This window comes from Dasypus novemcinctus, chromosome 28 (genome assembly GCF_030445035.2).
Source record: "Dasypus novemcinctus isolate mDasNov1 chromosome 28, mDasNov1.1.hap2, whole genome shotgun sequence".
NCBI classification, from domain to species: Eukaryota; Metazoa; Chordata; class Mammalia; order Cingulata; family Dasypodidae; genus Dasypus; species Dasypus novemcinctus.
Window position 1 is genome coordinate 26,487,089 of NC_080700.1, and position 15,859 is coordinate 26,502,947.

Below are 15,859 nucleotides of genomic sequence, written 5' to 3' on the forward strand. Positions count from 1 at the left end.
AACCTGTAAAATAGTGTAGAGCAAAGAGTAAACCATAATGTAAACTGTAGACCATGGTTAGTCGCAATGCTTCAACATGTGTTCATCAGTTGTAACAAATGTACTACACTAATGAAAGATGTTGTTAATGGGGTAAGGTGTGCAAGGGGGAGGGGAAGGGATATATGGAAATCCCCTATATTTTTTATGTCACTTTTATGTAATCTAAAGCTTCTTTAAAAATATAATTTTAAAAGGCAGTGTCTGAGGTATTCAATGATTTTCCTCTCTGATACTACCCTTCTCCGATTATATCTGCAGCACTATAATGTACTTACTCAGTATCTGTTTAAATGCACAATTAATTTCTTTAACTTTAGCATGAGGAATATTCAAGATATACATTCTACTCAGTATGTTTTTTTCATGAGCAAATTAATTTGGTGCAGATTTCGAGTACTTAGGAGCTTCTGTGTTACAGGGAATCATCGCTCTCCTTGAGAATTCGCAGGCTCACCTACTAAGTTTCTCGACTCTGATGCTACTTCATCCATAAATTGCAATTTCTACCATTCCTTACAGCATTCCTTCGCCCTTCTTGGACATTCCTTCCAAATTTAAATCAAATTATAACCTCAAACCATTTGAATATTTTCTTGTGTTTTCCAGTGAACCCAGTTGACTGACAACTTGACTGAGGCCTTATTATAATTCCCCCAATCATATAAAGTTTTACCCATAAGTTTCTTCATAAAACAATAAACTTAAATTTAATTTTAAATGTATTGTGTAAATTAGGTACTAACGGGAAAGAGGAAAGAATAGGGATGTAGTGAGAAAAATGGATAAAACTGGAAGAAAAAAAAAGACAACCAAGAGCGCGATCTTTGCTATTTTAATGTTTCTCCTACTTTCTGGTAGTGCTGACTGGGAGTCTGACCATGGGGACACATCCAACCTCCATTCTCAGCTCATTGCTCCATCCCAAATATTGGGTGACTGGGTATGAGTATGGTATTATAATCACGTGAACTTCTTCACCTATCCAACACACTTATGTTTTCCCCAGAAACACATGTTTCTATTCCAGTAAGTATACTACTTGATAACTCTGATAGAGATGATGTCCCAAAAATAAAGTCATCCAAAAATATACCATCCAGCATAAATCTGATAAGGCTTTAGACCCCCTTTAGGGTCTGCTCCACCTAAAACCTCTGCATGATCTGAGATTGAACAAGAATAGTCATTGCTACCTACCTCAGGTATGTGCCCAGATTTTCTTTTCATCCACTTGCTTTAAACCATGATCTCTTGCTCTCATTCTGCCCATGCAAGTTCTTAGCTCTCTATGCTCTAATTTCACTGGCCAAGGTCAGACTCATCGTGCTTAACGATCCACTTGGAAACAATCCTCTAAGTGATTGGTGGCAGCCCACAGTAAGCTTAATTCAAATTAAATGTCCCTCCAGGTCATATATATGAGGCCAGGAGTAAAAGATGTTCCTCTGTCCCAACCAGGTCCAGTGAGACCTAAAACCCCTGGGCTAGCTTTATCAGACTTCCCACTAAGGAAGGGAACTCAAGCAATCAGTAACATACTTGCTTTCCCAGCTGGAGAGGGTTTTTGCCATCTCATGCACACTTTTTGCCCTCTTTTTCTTGTGATCAACATGCAGTTTCATTAGATGGATTCAGGCCATAGACTTTTCCCTCTGTGAGAAACAATCTGGCTCATATTAGATGAAGACTGACAATTACGGTAATATTAGACCATGTGCTATCCAAAAATAGTCTACACGATGAAAAGAAAATAAACAAGAAAAAATGTAATATTTTAACATCCTTATTTCAATCAGTTCTTCGTAAGAAAAATCATAGAGTCATCTTTGACTCTTCCTCTCTCATTCCCCACATCCAATTCATCCTACACTCTATTTCTTCTGATAAGGCTCATCATCTGATAACATGTTACAATTTAAATATATCATGTTTTATTGTTGTTGTCTGTCTTCGACCCTCTAGCACCACCCCCATTAGAATGTAAGCTCCATGAGGACAAGAATTTTTATCTGTATTGGTTATTGATGAATTCCAAGTGGCAGAGTACCTGGGGCACAGTAAGTGCCCAAGAAAGAATTGGTCAAATGAATGAGTTTGCTTTCTCACATTTTGGGGGGAAAGCAAAGAAGCAGGATGATCTAATCAGTCTTCCAAACTCTCACCCATTTCACTTACAGAGAAGCAGAAAACTAAGGAACTTGTTTTCCAGTGTCCTTCCATGCCTTGTCCCATCTTCTGACTTCTGACTTCCACTTGCTTCCAATGCTAATCTGATTAATCAATTTTAACCCAACTGTCTCTTGAAACTCACTTTGCTACTTGTTCATACTTGAGTGGCAGTTGATCATATTGCTTTTTTAAAAAATTTATAGTTTCTAACCCTATACCTCAACTTCTAACTCTTACTCCAGCTTACTATTCTACATTACACTGTACTCCTTGAACCAGGGCACTGGCCTTTGATACCTTGTTCAAGTATCTTGATTAGAAGAAACAACACATCCTTCTGAGAACTGGAGAGGTACCAAGGGATTTATAGCACTCTTCTTTGTTAAATCAGAGCCAAACCATAAAGCTGTTTGAATCAGATTCAAGACTTTTTTTCTCCAACAGTGGGAGACAATGAAATGATTATAACCTTGCACTCCATATGACCACATCATCACATGATTATAATACCATGCACTTTTTTGACAATACTATTCCAATATCCACACAAACAAGTACCCAACCCACTCTTACATAAACTCTACCATCCTTTGCTGCTTGGATTACTCATTAAGGCATTTCTTCTGTTCCAAAACTGGCAGCAGTCTGGTTCTCTAGCTACTTCTCTTCACTGATTTCCCTGGGTAAGTAGCTTCCAACACAGCCTGAGAGGTTAGGGAGATAAGGGAGAGAATGTCTCCTCAAACAATTGAGCCCTCAGAATTGATGACGCCACATTTTTTTCTACCATGTTACTCCACATCTATCATACCCAATGAAGTCTATTGCTTTCCTTTTGGTATTTGAAAATATTTTATTATTTCTTCACCACAATGCAAGGAACTCTTGGAACAAAGTATATACAGACTGGGAAAACCATGGGTACACAATCTTCTTTGATCTTAATGGAAGTTTAAACATTAATTGAGTGTCTTTCAGGGTTTTCCTTTTCCAGTCAATCAATCACCATGATGATGAAGAGCTCTTGGACGTTGAAAATCTATTAAATAAGGGATAGGGATTTTTTTGTCCTGAAGTCACTTATTATTTAGTTAAGGGAGTAAGATGTGTTTTCATGAAAAGTTGTTTTCCATGAATAGTACAAAATAATATACTATGACTCAGAAAAAAGGGAAAGATAATACTGGTCTAAAATGAATCAGGGAAGGACAAGGGTAAATACAATAGACAAGATGTGCCTTAAAAAGTAGTTCTCAGTGAATAGATAGAATAGAGGGGGGCAGGTATTCAGAAAACAAGTAGAATTTTTTTACAGGCAGCAGATGGTTGGTTGTAGTTGCAAGGTTCATTCATTCGTTCATTCATTCATATGTTAATCCAAGAATGGAATAAACGTTTACTGAATGTGTTTAATATCCTTGACTAGGTGTTGAATAGCTGCAGGAATACAACTGTATGCCAAACAGAAAAAAATCTGCCCTCATGAAGATTATATTTTAGTGGGAGACACAGAAGATAAACAATGTTGCTTATTTATAAATTACATATATTTTTAAGTAATAGGAAAGAGAATTTAAAGAGGGTGAAATAATCAGATGGAGAGGATTGAAAGAAAAAGGAATGGTTAAAGAAGAGTGGTGGTATAACACTCTAGAAACACAGTGGAAAGCAGAGAACCTGACCATTCCACTCCTTTACCAGTGTATCCTACAATGTGAAAAGGAGGAACTCCGTAAGAGAGCCTCTCCAACCAGTGAAGTCAGCATGCCCCGGCAAGGATTTAATTGCAACAGGAGCCCAGAGCTAGCAAAGGGTAGATCTGAGACATGAGTCAGAGCTTCTGTCTCCAAATCCAGACTCTTTCTACAAGGAGATAGCTAAAAGAAGCTTACGCCTCAGGTAGTAATTATGTTCAATGAGGACGTGTGAATCAGGAGATTTGGAAATAAACTTGCTTAGTTGGAGGAGTCAGATGGCTAATAATGGAGAATTTAGCTAGTGGCGTTCATGAAATTGACCAATTCTACATTCCCTTCGGAATTTTACCAAAATTGCCATAATTTCCCAAGTAGGACTCTGACTTGGGTAGCAGTTGGTCACTCTGGCACACAAACACACACACACAAATAGGTCAATCAAATGGAGATATCCAAAATCGTGTCCCCCTGTAATAACTGAGCTATTTACTTTTACCATAACTGGGACTTGTCTGAACTTTTCACATCCTTTTTTTAAAAGATGCATTTCTTTTCAAATCTTTCCCCAACTCTACTCTTGCCCTAAGAAACTAGAAATACCACATCTCTCTGGAGAAAAGCCAGGTCTCCAAATCCTCATTGCTGGACCACTATTTTAGAAAAATAGCCCAGATGCAACTCAATTACATTTCATTGCCCTGAAACTACTGTGATTTGGGGGGAAAGGGGTTTTACGACAACTTTAGCTGATGGTCACTCTCAGTAAGGGCAAAATAAATTGGCTCAATAAAGACTTTTGAGCAAAATCCCTTGCTGGGATAGTCCCAGCTTAACATTAAGGAAATAGTAGCTTAGGTCCAAAACACACCAATTGGGACATCACTTAACAGAACAGCCTTTCTTTAAGGGTTTACAGAGTCCTAGCACCCAGTTTCAGTCTAGTTCATGTTTGTTTAAATCTTTTGCAGTCTCCTTGGAGCTTAGTCATTCTTACAATACTTCTCTTCATTCAAAAAAAATATATATGGGTTTTCTGAAATGTTACAATGTACAGACCAATCAGAATGCTACACAGGCAGGATGGCGATTTTGGCGGTACGTGGCTCTATTAAGTAGAGTCAATTTAATACTGGATAAAGGAGAGGACTAAATTAGAATCGTGGTTGGCAGCAAATAGCCTCCCATCTGGCACTGTAATTACATCCCACCTTGACCTGCAACAGTCCTTGCTGTTCAAAGCACGAAGCCTCCTTTGGAGAGGAAAAAAAAACATACACACAAGGTTTGGGAAAATATATTATTTAGAATAACTTTCTTACCTCTGTCAGAAATACAGGCTATGTTTTGTTTTTTTTTAAACAGGACTCTCTCCTTCACAATTAAAGGAAATTTCGAATTGTCTAATGAATGTGATCACTTTATGGCTTGGATAAACAGATGAGATCTGTACACCCATTTTCCTCCATGACAACAGACAATATTTCAACCAGGACACTGATTCGATACCCTCTTTGGTGTCTTAATTCCTCGGCAGTTTTTTTTTTTCCTCTCAGGGGTCAGCCTTAGCTGCTGCTGACATGCAGGATTTTCAGAGACTCAAAGTGGTCTTTATTACAACCCTTGACTTCACCTTCTATGCCAAGAGGAAATTTTATACAACTCTAACGGCCCAGTAGTGCCAGGAAATGGTGCTCTGATATGACATGGTTTGATACTGCCACCTACTGCCTAAGTATATTCTGTTCTTCTAAATGTTTTTTTTTTTCCTACTCTAAAACACTTGGCATTTCCACTAAATTCATAAAGGTTTAGCTTTTGTTCTTCCACCGAAGCCACTGTTAATTGGGTTTAGAATCAAATAAAATCTGCATTTGTGTCTACTAGTCAAAACTTGTAAGGCCTTGCCCCTTACGAGCAAAAGTATCCAAGCAAGGTAGTGCCTTTTTCACTATGTCAAATGCAAAATTGTGGCTATGATCCCACTGTTTTCTCAAGCTCTGCCCCACAGGTTCCTTGAAACCAGGTTAATAGCCACGACTTTCACCTCCTCCTTTTCACTTAGATCTTCCATGTTGTCCCAACCATAATTAGACCCCTGAACTACATCTTTTAATTCAAGAATGAAAAGGGCTACTGCACTTACAGGCAACCCAATAAATGGATAGCTTTTAAACAGAAAATGACACTGATTGTCACTAAATATAACAAGTGCCTTATGTACATTTCATTGGAAGCACAAGCTCAAATTAGCCTGTCAGAATTTCACTATTCTTGATGCCAGCATGTCAAATGACACAATTAGCTCAAGAGAATAAAGAAAAGGCTTGTCAAAACCATCATAGTTTTTCTGTTCTCTGAGTCCCATCCCTTTCCGTGGTGCATTGATTTAATTCAAATTCTTTTCACCCCTGAAGTGAGATGTGTGTGTGTGCGTGGTATGTGTATGTGCATGAGTAAGTTGTGTGTGTGTGTGTTTTACCCTTCAAACTTCAAAACCATCACACAGGGAAGAATTAGGGGAAAATAAGTATATTTTTTACATGGTCCCAAGTGCTTTTTTTTCCCCTTCATTTCCCATCTGCAAATGCAATACGTTGTAAGAAAAACAAATTACACATGAACAAAAAAAGATGTAAAATTCACACTGAAGCTGGAAAGATCAAAGCTTTAAGAATATGGATGCAGCATGACTAAATACCCACTGTTTCAGTTCCCTAGGTGACTCAAGCAAATATTATGAAGTCAGTCTGGTTAAACAATGGGAGTTTATTTGCTTATGCTTTTGAAGCTAAAAGAAAGTGCAAATTAAGGCATCATAAGGTAAAACCTTCTTCATGAAGACTGATGTTCTGGGGCTGGCTGCCAGTGATCCTTGGTCCTGGGTGTCTCCATCACATGGCAATGCACATGGCGGCCTCTCTTGCCTTCTCCCTTCTCTTGTGGTTTTGGTTGAATCTCAGATTCTTCTTTCTGTGACTTTCTCTCTTTGTCTGAATTTCATTCTGTTTATAAAGGACTCTAGTAAGAGGATTAAGACCCATCCTGATTGGGCTAGGACACATTTTAACTGAAGTAGCATCATCAAATGGTTCTACTTACAATGCATTCACAACCACGGGAATGGGTAAAATTTAGGACATGTTTTTCAGGCATACACACAGCTCCAAACTATCACATCCACCACATCTGAAGGCTTTGGGACTAGCAAGAGCAAGTTTTTCTCAGATGACAAGAACACAGAAATAAATTTGTATTTTTTTTAGTGCCCTGTCCTACCTGTATCAAAAGTTAGTGTGACATTTGACCCTTTGGAGAAATGCATAAACACGTACTATTCCAAAAAGGAATGTCTGGCACAGAGCAAACAAAACAGGGATGAGGAATGTTCTGTAAAAAAAAAAAAAGTACATCCAGTCCTACAATGAGGATTGGTATTGTTTGAGATTTTCATCCCAGGAATTGTGATCAAAGATATTTAAGTGTTGGGAGAATGGACCCCAAGGTCACCCATGTTGCAGAATCACAGGGACATAAAAACAAGCTCTGCAGTTCATTTATAATATCTTGGGTTACAGTGACAGGGCGGAAGCATCATAGTGTGAGACTCTTTGCAATTCACAGGGCCTGGGAGGACTGGAGCAGACACACAGGCTTGCCTCAGCTCCTTTTGTACTACATCAAAGTCAAGCAATGCCACCCCAACACCCAAATCCCCTCTGAGGGACTGCTGTGGATAGGGGTCCTTACCTCTGGCCTCCTTCTGTTAGAAGCAAATTCTGAGTTGGGGAAAAGACTGTGGAAGTCAGGTGAAGGGAGAGAGAGGTTGGGTTTATTCAGGTTCCTAAATTCAAGTTCAGATAGACGTGGAGACATTGTGAGGAGAAGACACAAGGACAGGACAGAGCCCAGGCTTCTGCCCCTGGAGTCACCATAAAGAATAGAAGTGCCACAAATACTCAAAAAGTAAAATGTACATAGACAAATTATAAAGACTTCCACTTTCATCTTCAAAGGTTCCTTCTTCCATGCCATCCAATACAAACAACAATTGCTTCTCATTCTGTCTACCTGCGACATTTTGAATTTTGTGAATCCCTGAAAAGATTTGCATTTCTGAACAAATCCATTCCTGTGGGTGTGGGGCCCTTTGATTGCCTTAAATTCAGTTAAGGGGGCTTTGATTAGATCACTTGACTAGATTGCTTTAGAGCTTTTGATTGAACCAGGTCGGGTCAGCCTGAGAACTGTAAGGTTTTACCCTAATAAATTTCCCATTATAAAAGCCAACTCCTGTCTAGTACTTCGCATTGGCAGCCCTGTGGCAAACTAAGACATTACCTAAGAAGCTACGTACTAAAGATAAAACTATGTCCCCGTCATTGAATCCTGATTTAAAACATATCAGGTCCCTGCTGGCACTTCCTCTGCTCAGCCTTCCAACCCTCCCACATCATCTGTCTTTCTTACCGTCAATCTGGCTTTGGAATGGTTTGTGAAGCATCCACGTACCACAGAGGTCAGCGTGCCTCATCAGTAAGGCCAAAAGGCTCCTATTTCCGACACCCCACCAGCACGTCACTGAGGCAGGGGGAACCTCTGCCTTGAGTCAAACAATGCACAGCTGCCTGCACCAAAGTGCTCACGACAGAAATCCCGTCAGAGCCTGCGTCTCCACACACAGACACAACCAAATCATGTCACGCAAACTTCAGACCAGCCCCTCCTGGGGTCTGAAATATCAGTTTCTCAATGTAGACAATGAGTGAAAACCAGAAAGCATCTGCTTGGTCTGTTTGGCTGTGTTGTTAATTCCCAAGAGAAAAATAAACCGATAAACGTGTTTCTTTTCCCCAGATGTCTGTTTTGCAGGCACTGTAGAGAGATGCCCTTCAAGCTTCTATTGATTCCTGGCTCTGCAAATTGCAGGCTGCCCAGGGAAAAGCCTCAGCTCCTGAGGAGCAGCAGCCGCTCACCACAAGGCGCCCCAAGAGTAGGGAGCTATGAGCTCCCAGCTAGGGTTCGAGCCTCCTGGACTTCTCTCCTCTTCATTTCAGCCTGAACCCAGGGGCAGCCCGCAGGGAGTAGTTTCCTCAGCAGGCCTTCAACAGCCTGGCTCGTCAGCGGCAGCTCCCACAGGCGAGAATGAAGTGGCAGGCAATTCGATGCCACCAGAACGCAGAGCCCAGCGGACAGCACGTGTCCTCGAGGGTCCAAACCCACGCCTGGGCAAGGCAGGTGGTGGTAGCCCCCGGTCATGCTCATCTGAGAAACGCTACCCACAGACCCCTCCTCAGGTGACACCTCAAATCCCAGAACAGGAGTCACAGTCGTGCACTGTTCTGACCCCCCTTTCCTCCCCCTCTCTGCCGTGGTGGCGTGCAATGACTCTGTGTTCACATCCCCATCCACAGAGGACATGTATCTAAGGCTGCATCTGCGTGTGGCTCCGTGGGACCATTTGTCAGGGTTTGTGGACAGCCTGAGGCAGATACTAACTGCAGCAAGAAGGAAAGCTATGGCCCTTTCTGTTTAAAGACTGCCCTTCTGCAGGTGGTGTTGCTCTCTGGACACAAGGGCAGAAAAAGGACATCCTCTTGAAAGCCAAATGTTGCAAAAGTGAAACACATAAACACTGAAATTAGGTCTAGACAAAACTGGTTGTATGCAGATATTTAAAAAATAATTGTATCAGTCTACCAAAGGCATGCCAGAAATCTGTAGGCTTTTATAAAGGGTGTTCATTTGGTGTGAAAGCCTACAGTTACCAACTCAAGGTTGGTTTCTCACCAAGGTCATTGCAAAGCATTGAAGCAAGACGGTCGCTTATCTCTGCGAGGGTTCGGCCTTCCCTCCGGGCTTTTTCTCTCTCAGCTGCAGGTTGGTGTAGGGCTTGTCTCTCAGGGCTTCCTCTCTCTCCATAGGGCTTGTTTCTTTCCAAGCCTTCTGTTTCAGTCTTGGCTCTCTCCCCAAGGTCAGTTGCAAGCTATCCGGTGAATGGCTCATCTCTTTTCCCGTGTGCATTTTCTTGAGTATGTGTCCATTTATATCGGCCCACCAAGGGGCATGCCTTCCTGACGTGGCCCAATCGGGGAGCCCTAAATGGATTTCATCCAGGAAACTTAATCAAAGGCCCCTCACTGAATTTAAGACAATTGATAGATTAGTTTACAAACATAATCATTCCCTTTTAGGGATTCACAGAAATAGTCTCAGACTGTCCCAATAATGATAAAAGTTAGAGAGAACCATGGCAGTCTCATGAGTAAACAATGAAAACCAAAGCCTTCAGAATTCCTGCCTTGGTACTAGGAAAATATAACACAGGGAGTCCGTGGTCATGCAGGAGTCACACTCTAACAACATCACTGGTGAGGACCATGGCGCAACAGTCGCTCAGGAAACAGACTTATGGGTCTAAGGTCTAGAGACCACACCACCCTAGGTAAATAAAATAGAGGCTTGTTTTGGGTGGGATGGTGGTCCTCAAAAAGAAACTCTGAAGTCCCAGCTCCCAGTCCATTGACTGTGACCTCACTTGGAAATAGGGTCTTAGCTTCTATTTCTATAACTAAGGTGTGGTTAGTTATGATGAGGTCAACCTGGATTGAGGTGGCCCCAATCCAATATGACTGGTGCCCTAAGGAGAGGGAAATCAGGACAATGACACAAACATAGGGAAGAGGGCCACGGGGGGATGGAGGCAGAGACTGAAGGACTCCAGCTCACGCAAAGTTTATACCAAGGATTTCTCAGACACCAGACTTCAGAAGGGGCAAGGCAGGATCTTCTTCTAGAGTCTTCAGAGAGATCGTGGCCCTGCTGGCCTTGATTTTGGACTTAGAGCCTCTAGAACTGAGAGGCAAAAAATTTCTTCTGTTTTTTGTCACTAAGTTAGTGGTGCAACACTTTGTTAGAGCAGCCCCTGGGAAACTAAGACAAGCATTACACCGTAAAATTTATAAAATAATATTATTTTTCATTTGTGGGTAAGTAGACCACATTCTCTAGTATATTTCTTTTTTATGATTTTACTTTTATTTTTTATTTTAATGGTTTTGTTGCGGGGTCAAGCAGACTTAACATGCAATACACTGCACATATATAAAGTGTAGAGCTGGATACATTTGGGCAACTTTACATACCACCATCAAGATCATGAATATATGCATTGTGTACAAAGTTTATATGAGCCCCTTTGAAATTCCTTCCTCCCACCTCACACTACCCAGGCAATGGCTAATCTGTTTTCTGTCCCTAATTTGCATTTTCCAGAATTTTGTATAAATGAAATAAAATACTATATATTGACTTGTGATCAGCTTCTTTCATGCAGTGTAATCATTTTGAGAGTTATCCATTTTGAAATATGGATCAAGAGATTATCCTTTCTATAGCTGAGTTGTATTCCATTGTTAGATATACCACAGTTTGTTTATCCATTCACCTATTGAAAGAAATTTGTAAGGTTTTTTTCAAGTTCGGGGTTATAACAAATGAAGCTACTATGAACATTCACGGGAAAGTATCTGTATGAAAATAGGCTTTCACTTCTCTGGAGTAAGTAGCAAGGAGCACAATCATGCAAGTTGTATGCTTCATACAACATTTTTGAGAAATTGCCAGACTGTTTTCCAAAACATTGCACCACTTTACAGTCCCACTAGCAGTATATGAGAGCTTCAGTTTCTCCACCTTCTTATCAACACCTGATATGCTTTTTAATGTTAGATATTCTAACCGGCACTCCTTATTGTGGTTTTAATTTGCATGTCTCAAAAGTCTGGCGAGCATCTTTTCATGGTCTTATTGGCCATTGGTTTTATTGAATTTTTTTCCATCGATGAAAGCCATAATCACAAGTTAACATTTATATAGTCAAATTTCTTGCACATACAGGAAATAGATTCTAATATGCTTTCAGTTGGTAAGCATATTTTGGCTTTACTATTACGATGTGTTCTTTATTACGCACATCTGCACAAAGGGCAATTTTCTTCCAATTTCTATTACTTACTTGTGGCACACACAACATATCCTTAAGAGTAAATCAATTGTAAGACAACTCTTCCAGGTAAAAATGAAGCAAAATACATTTTTAAAGTTTCATATCCAAATCTATCTGAAAGATTAACTTTCCATATAATAATTCATCAGAGAAAAGATGTGCTTTCATTTGAGAAATAGATTTATTTTCTCATGAAAGTCAATAACATTTTAATAAACATTAGTTTTAAATCATTTGGGGGAGGAGTTGAACAACTCATTTTGCACCTAACTTTAAAACTAATTTTCTTAAGAGTAATCTCTAAAAAGTTCAAGAATTTTTAACACAAATTTAAAACAATATTTCGTGGCCAAATTTATGCTTGCCATATTTGTCATTTTTACAATATTTAAATGCTGCATTTTATTATTTTTAATAATTTCAAATTTTTCAAAGCTAATTTTATCTATTTATAAAAATAGAAACAAGCAAGTATTATTTGGTAATTACTTAGATATGTATATCTAATCTATAGATGTGCTTGGATATGTGAGAGAAAGAAAAACAAATAAAAATGTGTTTCTTTTTAAAATATTGGAAATAGTATGCTAAATATTAAGAGTATATACTGAACATTAAAATATATATACGTCACGATTTATAAACTTAGAATTCTCTATGAGAAAACTATACCATAAACATAAATGCATTTCCCAGCTATATGAAAGGTCACATAAGCATGCTTAATTGTAAAGCATCCTAGTTATAGCAATAATCTAACAAGCAATATATATGCTTATTTCTGCAATATACCTTTTGACTAATGTCAGCTGTCATTTCTCATATCTAAACATGTTGTTTATAAATATAAATGCATACTGTGAAGCAGTTAATATGTTCATTTATTATGGCTGTATATTTTCATAATAGTAATGCAAAATATGCTGGCAAGGTAGAGAAATGAATTGTTTGCAATGAAACAAATGAAGAAGTCTTCCAAGGAAATCTTTGAGGCAATGAAAAAAATAGGGACTGAGTAAAAAGAGAATGAGGGAAAAATGAAAAGCAAGTACAGTGCAGGACATTAACCAAAATGAAAAATTAGATGAAAATGGGCCTATAGAAGGAGACAGATAAGAAGAAAAGGGTCCAAATATGTTTTTAAACTTAGACAAAAGCCAATATTAAAGAAAATTCCCATCACCCAATTCTAAAGTTACGGTACTATCCATCCCCACAGCTGTTGAGCATAATTTTTTTTTTTTTGCACAGGTCTCTTAAAGTCAATTCTATATTTGTGCTTTGCCTTTGCAGAGTGCTTTGGGAACATCTGATGAGCTATTTCTTCTCTAGAAAGCACCAAAGGTATATGAATGTGACAGCAAGACAATTCTACAAAAAGAAACAAAATGGCACGCACAAAGAATAAACCAGCAACTAAGTAGTAATTAGCATAAATGAAACATGGAAATATTAGAATAAATGCTTGAGGTGATATTATTAAATATTAACTTTCATGCATTCCAAATTGCTTTGTAGATGATTATGCTTGTTCTAGTTGAGAAAATAACTTTTTTCGTTGTCACCAGGTTTAATAAGTGAAAGATGTGATTGATATTTTGAGACAAATACAAAATTACCTTAAGAGCTAATATTTACAAAGACTTTCAAGAAGCTAAATAAGTTACTGTCTGGAAGTGCTTTCTTTTTAACCAGTTTTCTTTGACATCTTTAATCAAAATTTTTGGTTTTTGGATTCAACTCAGAAATACAGAAAGCATAAGTCTTGATTTCTTGACCTTGTATGCTGAAGATCAAATTTCCATGTATTTCTGATTTAGATTTTTGCCACAGTCCTTTTTTAAAATGACAGAAAACTTGGAAAATAAAGAAAAGGATAAAGAAAAAAAACAGGCCCATCTATAAGTTATCATTCCGAGATGAGAGTTTCATTTTCCCAATTTTTACTTATTCTTTTAAGACATGATTTTTAATTGTTTCTCAATATTTTAATGTATGAATAAATATCTTATTGAGGATTGAGTCATATCCCCCATAAAAGACATGTTCAAGTCTTAACCTACATGCTTGTGAAATGAACCCATTTGTAAATAGGAGTCTTGAAAATGTTATTACAAAAGGTACAGACTTAATTATGAATAGGATCTTAGAAGACATCCTACTGAAGCAAAATTGAGTCAGAATGGACCATAATCCATCTCACTATAGGAGAAAATGCAGGTGACAGAGCAGGAGAAACAGAAGCCAGAGGAGAACCATGTAACTGAAGCAGAGCTAAAAACCAGGGATTGCAGTAAGCTAGCACCAGAATTCTAAGGACTCTGGGAGAAAGTATGGTCTATCAAGAACTTGATTTTTTACTTCTAGCCTCCAAATCCATGAGACAATAAATTCCTGATATTTGTCAGAGCCGGCCTCATAAACTAAGTCACATCACTTTAACACACAAACACACATATCTTTGGTATTTCATCATCATCTTTGTGACATAAGTGAATCTATCTCTGAATCAATTTTATAAGAGAAATTCCTCAAAGTGAACATACAGAGTCAAAGCTATGTGCACTTTTAAGCTTTGACTATATATTGCCAAATTGCTCTCCAGAAAAATTGTACTAATCTACATTTTTTAAAGAAGTTGAGCATGCTCTTTTTAAGCACCTCACTGTATTGCTTAATATGGTATCTTATGAACTTATATCTACTATAGCTCCAAGCTAAATATATTTATATCTAAACTTGGAATGGCAAATACATAAGACATGTGTTATCTGCATCCCACTCCTGCACTCAAGGCAGATATTTCTTCCCAACAGCTAACTCTTTCTCAAGGTAGCACTCGAGAGGGCCACTCCCAATCAATGAGAGTAGATTCAGTGAGAGCTGGACCTCAAGGTGAAACCCTGGGATCTGGTTCTTTGCCAGCACTTCTTCCAAGATGAGCTTTCATCACTCCAACCAATCCAAGGAAAAGCTAGAGGCTGAACTGAGTTGTCTTTCACCTTGACTGAATACCCTTCTCCCCAGTCTACCTTTCCTTCACCTGGAAGCATGACTCCTTGTGTCATCTCAGGTTTTTCATAGTGGTGCCTATTTAAACCTGACCTCCTCGGTCAGAGCTCCAGCCTTCAGACATGCATCATTTAGCTGGAAAAATTCTCCCTAATGTAGTTTCTATCCTTATGGGTACTTGCCCTTTTAGATAGCAATTACCTCTACACATTAGATATTATCAAGGGCTAATGGTCTAATGTATTTGTTCCCAGAAAAAAATTTAAAAATTTCCAATTCTCTAATTTTAAGCCCCTGCTTGTTTGGGTTCCATGTTAGGCCAGTCCAAGAGATATGAATGGTGTGCCCAAATTTTTCCCTATCTGACTTAGGAACCATATTCTAAAGGATTACAAGGTTTGCCCACTGTGGAAAATTGCTGCAAGAGTTATTTGTGTATTTCTGGTCGAGATGCATCTCCTGATTGAGGCAAATAGATGTAAAGACAGATGGACAGACGTACTTATAATTTGCACATATGATGATATGTAATATACTAATTAAATGTATCTAATATGTATTCACAAGTGCTTGTACATACACATGCATAATTACCCAATGATGCAACATTTGTGACTAATATTCTGGCACTAACCACCAATTTTTCCTCCAGGAGTAAAAAGAAAAACCATAACTCAGAGGGGTTAAGCATTGGGGTCCTCATTCTGTTTCTTACTGATGTTTCTGATCCTAGACCATCATTTGGTTTCCCATCAGCTGTGACTCTTTTTAGGATTTTCCTACCAAACAAATGAATTCTTAACTGATTCATACCAGTCCATGGTAATTCATTTTCTCCTTTTGGTGAAAACACATTACCTCTAGAACATATTCAATCTTTGCTTAATTGGCAGGAGCCACTATAAAATCTTGAAGTGCATATACAGTCAGATGT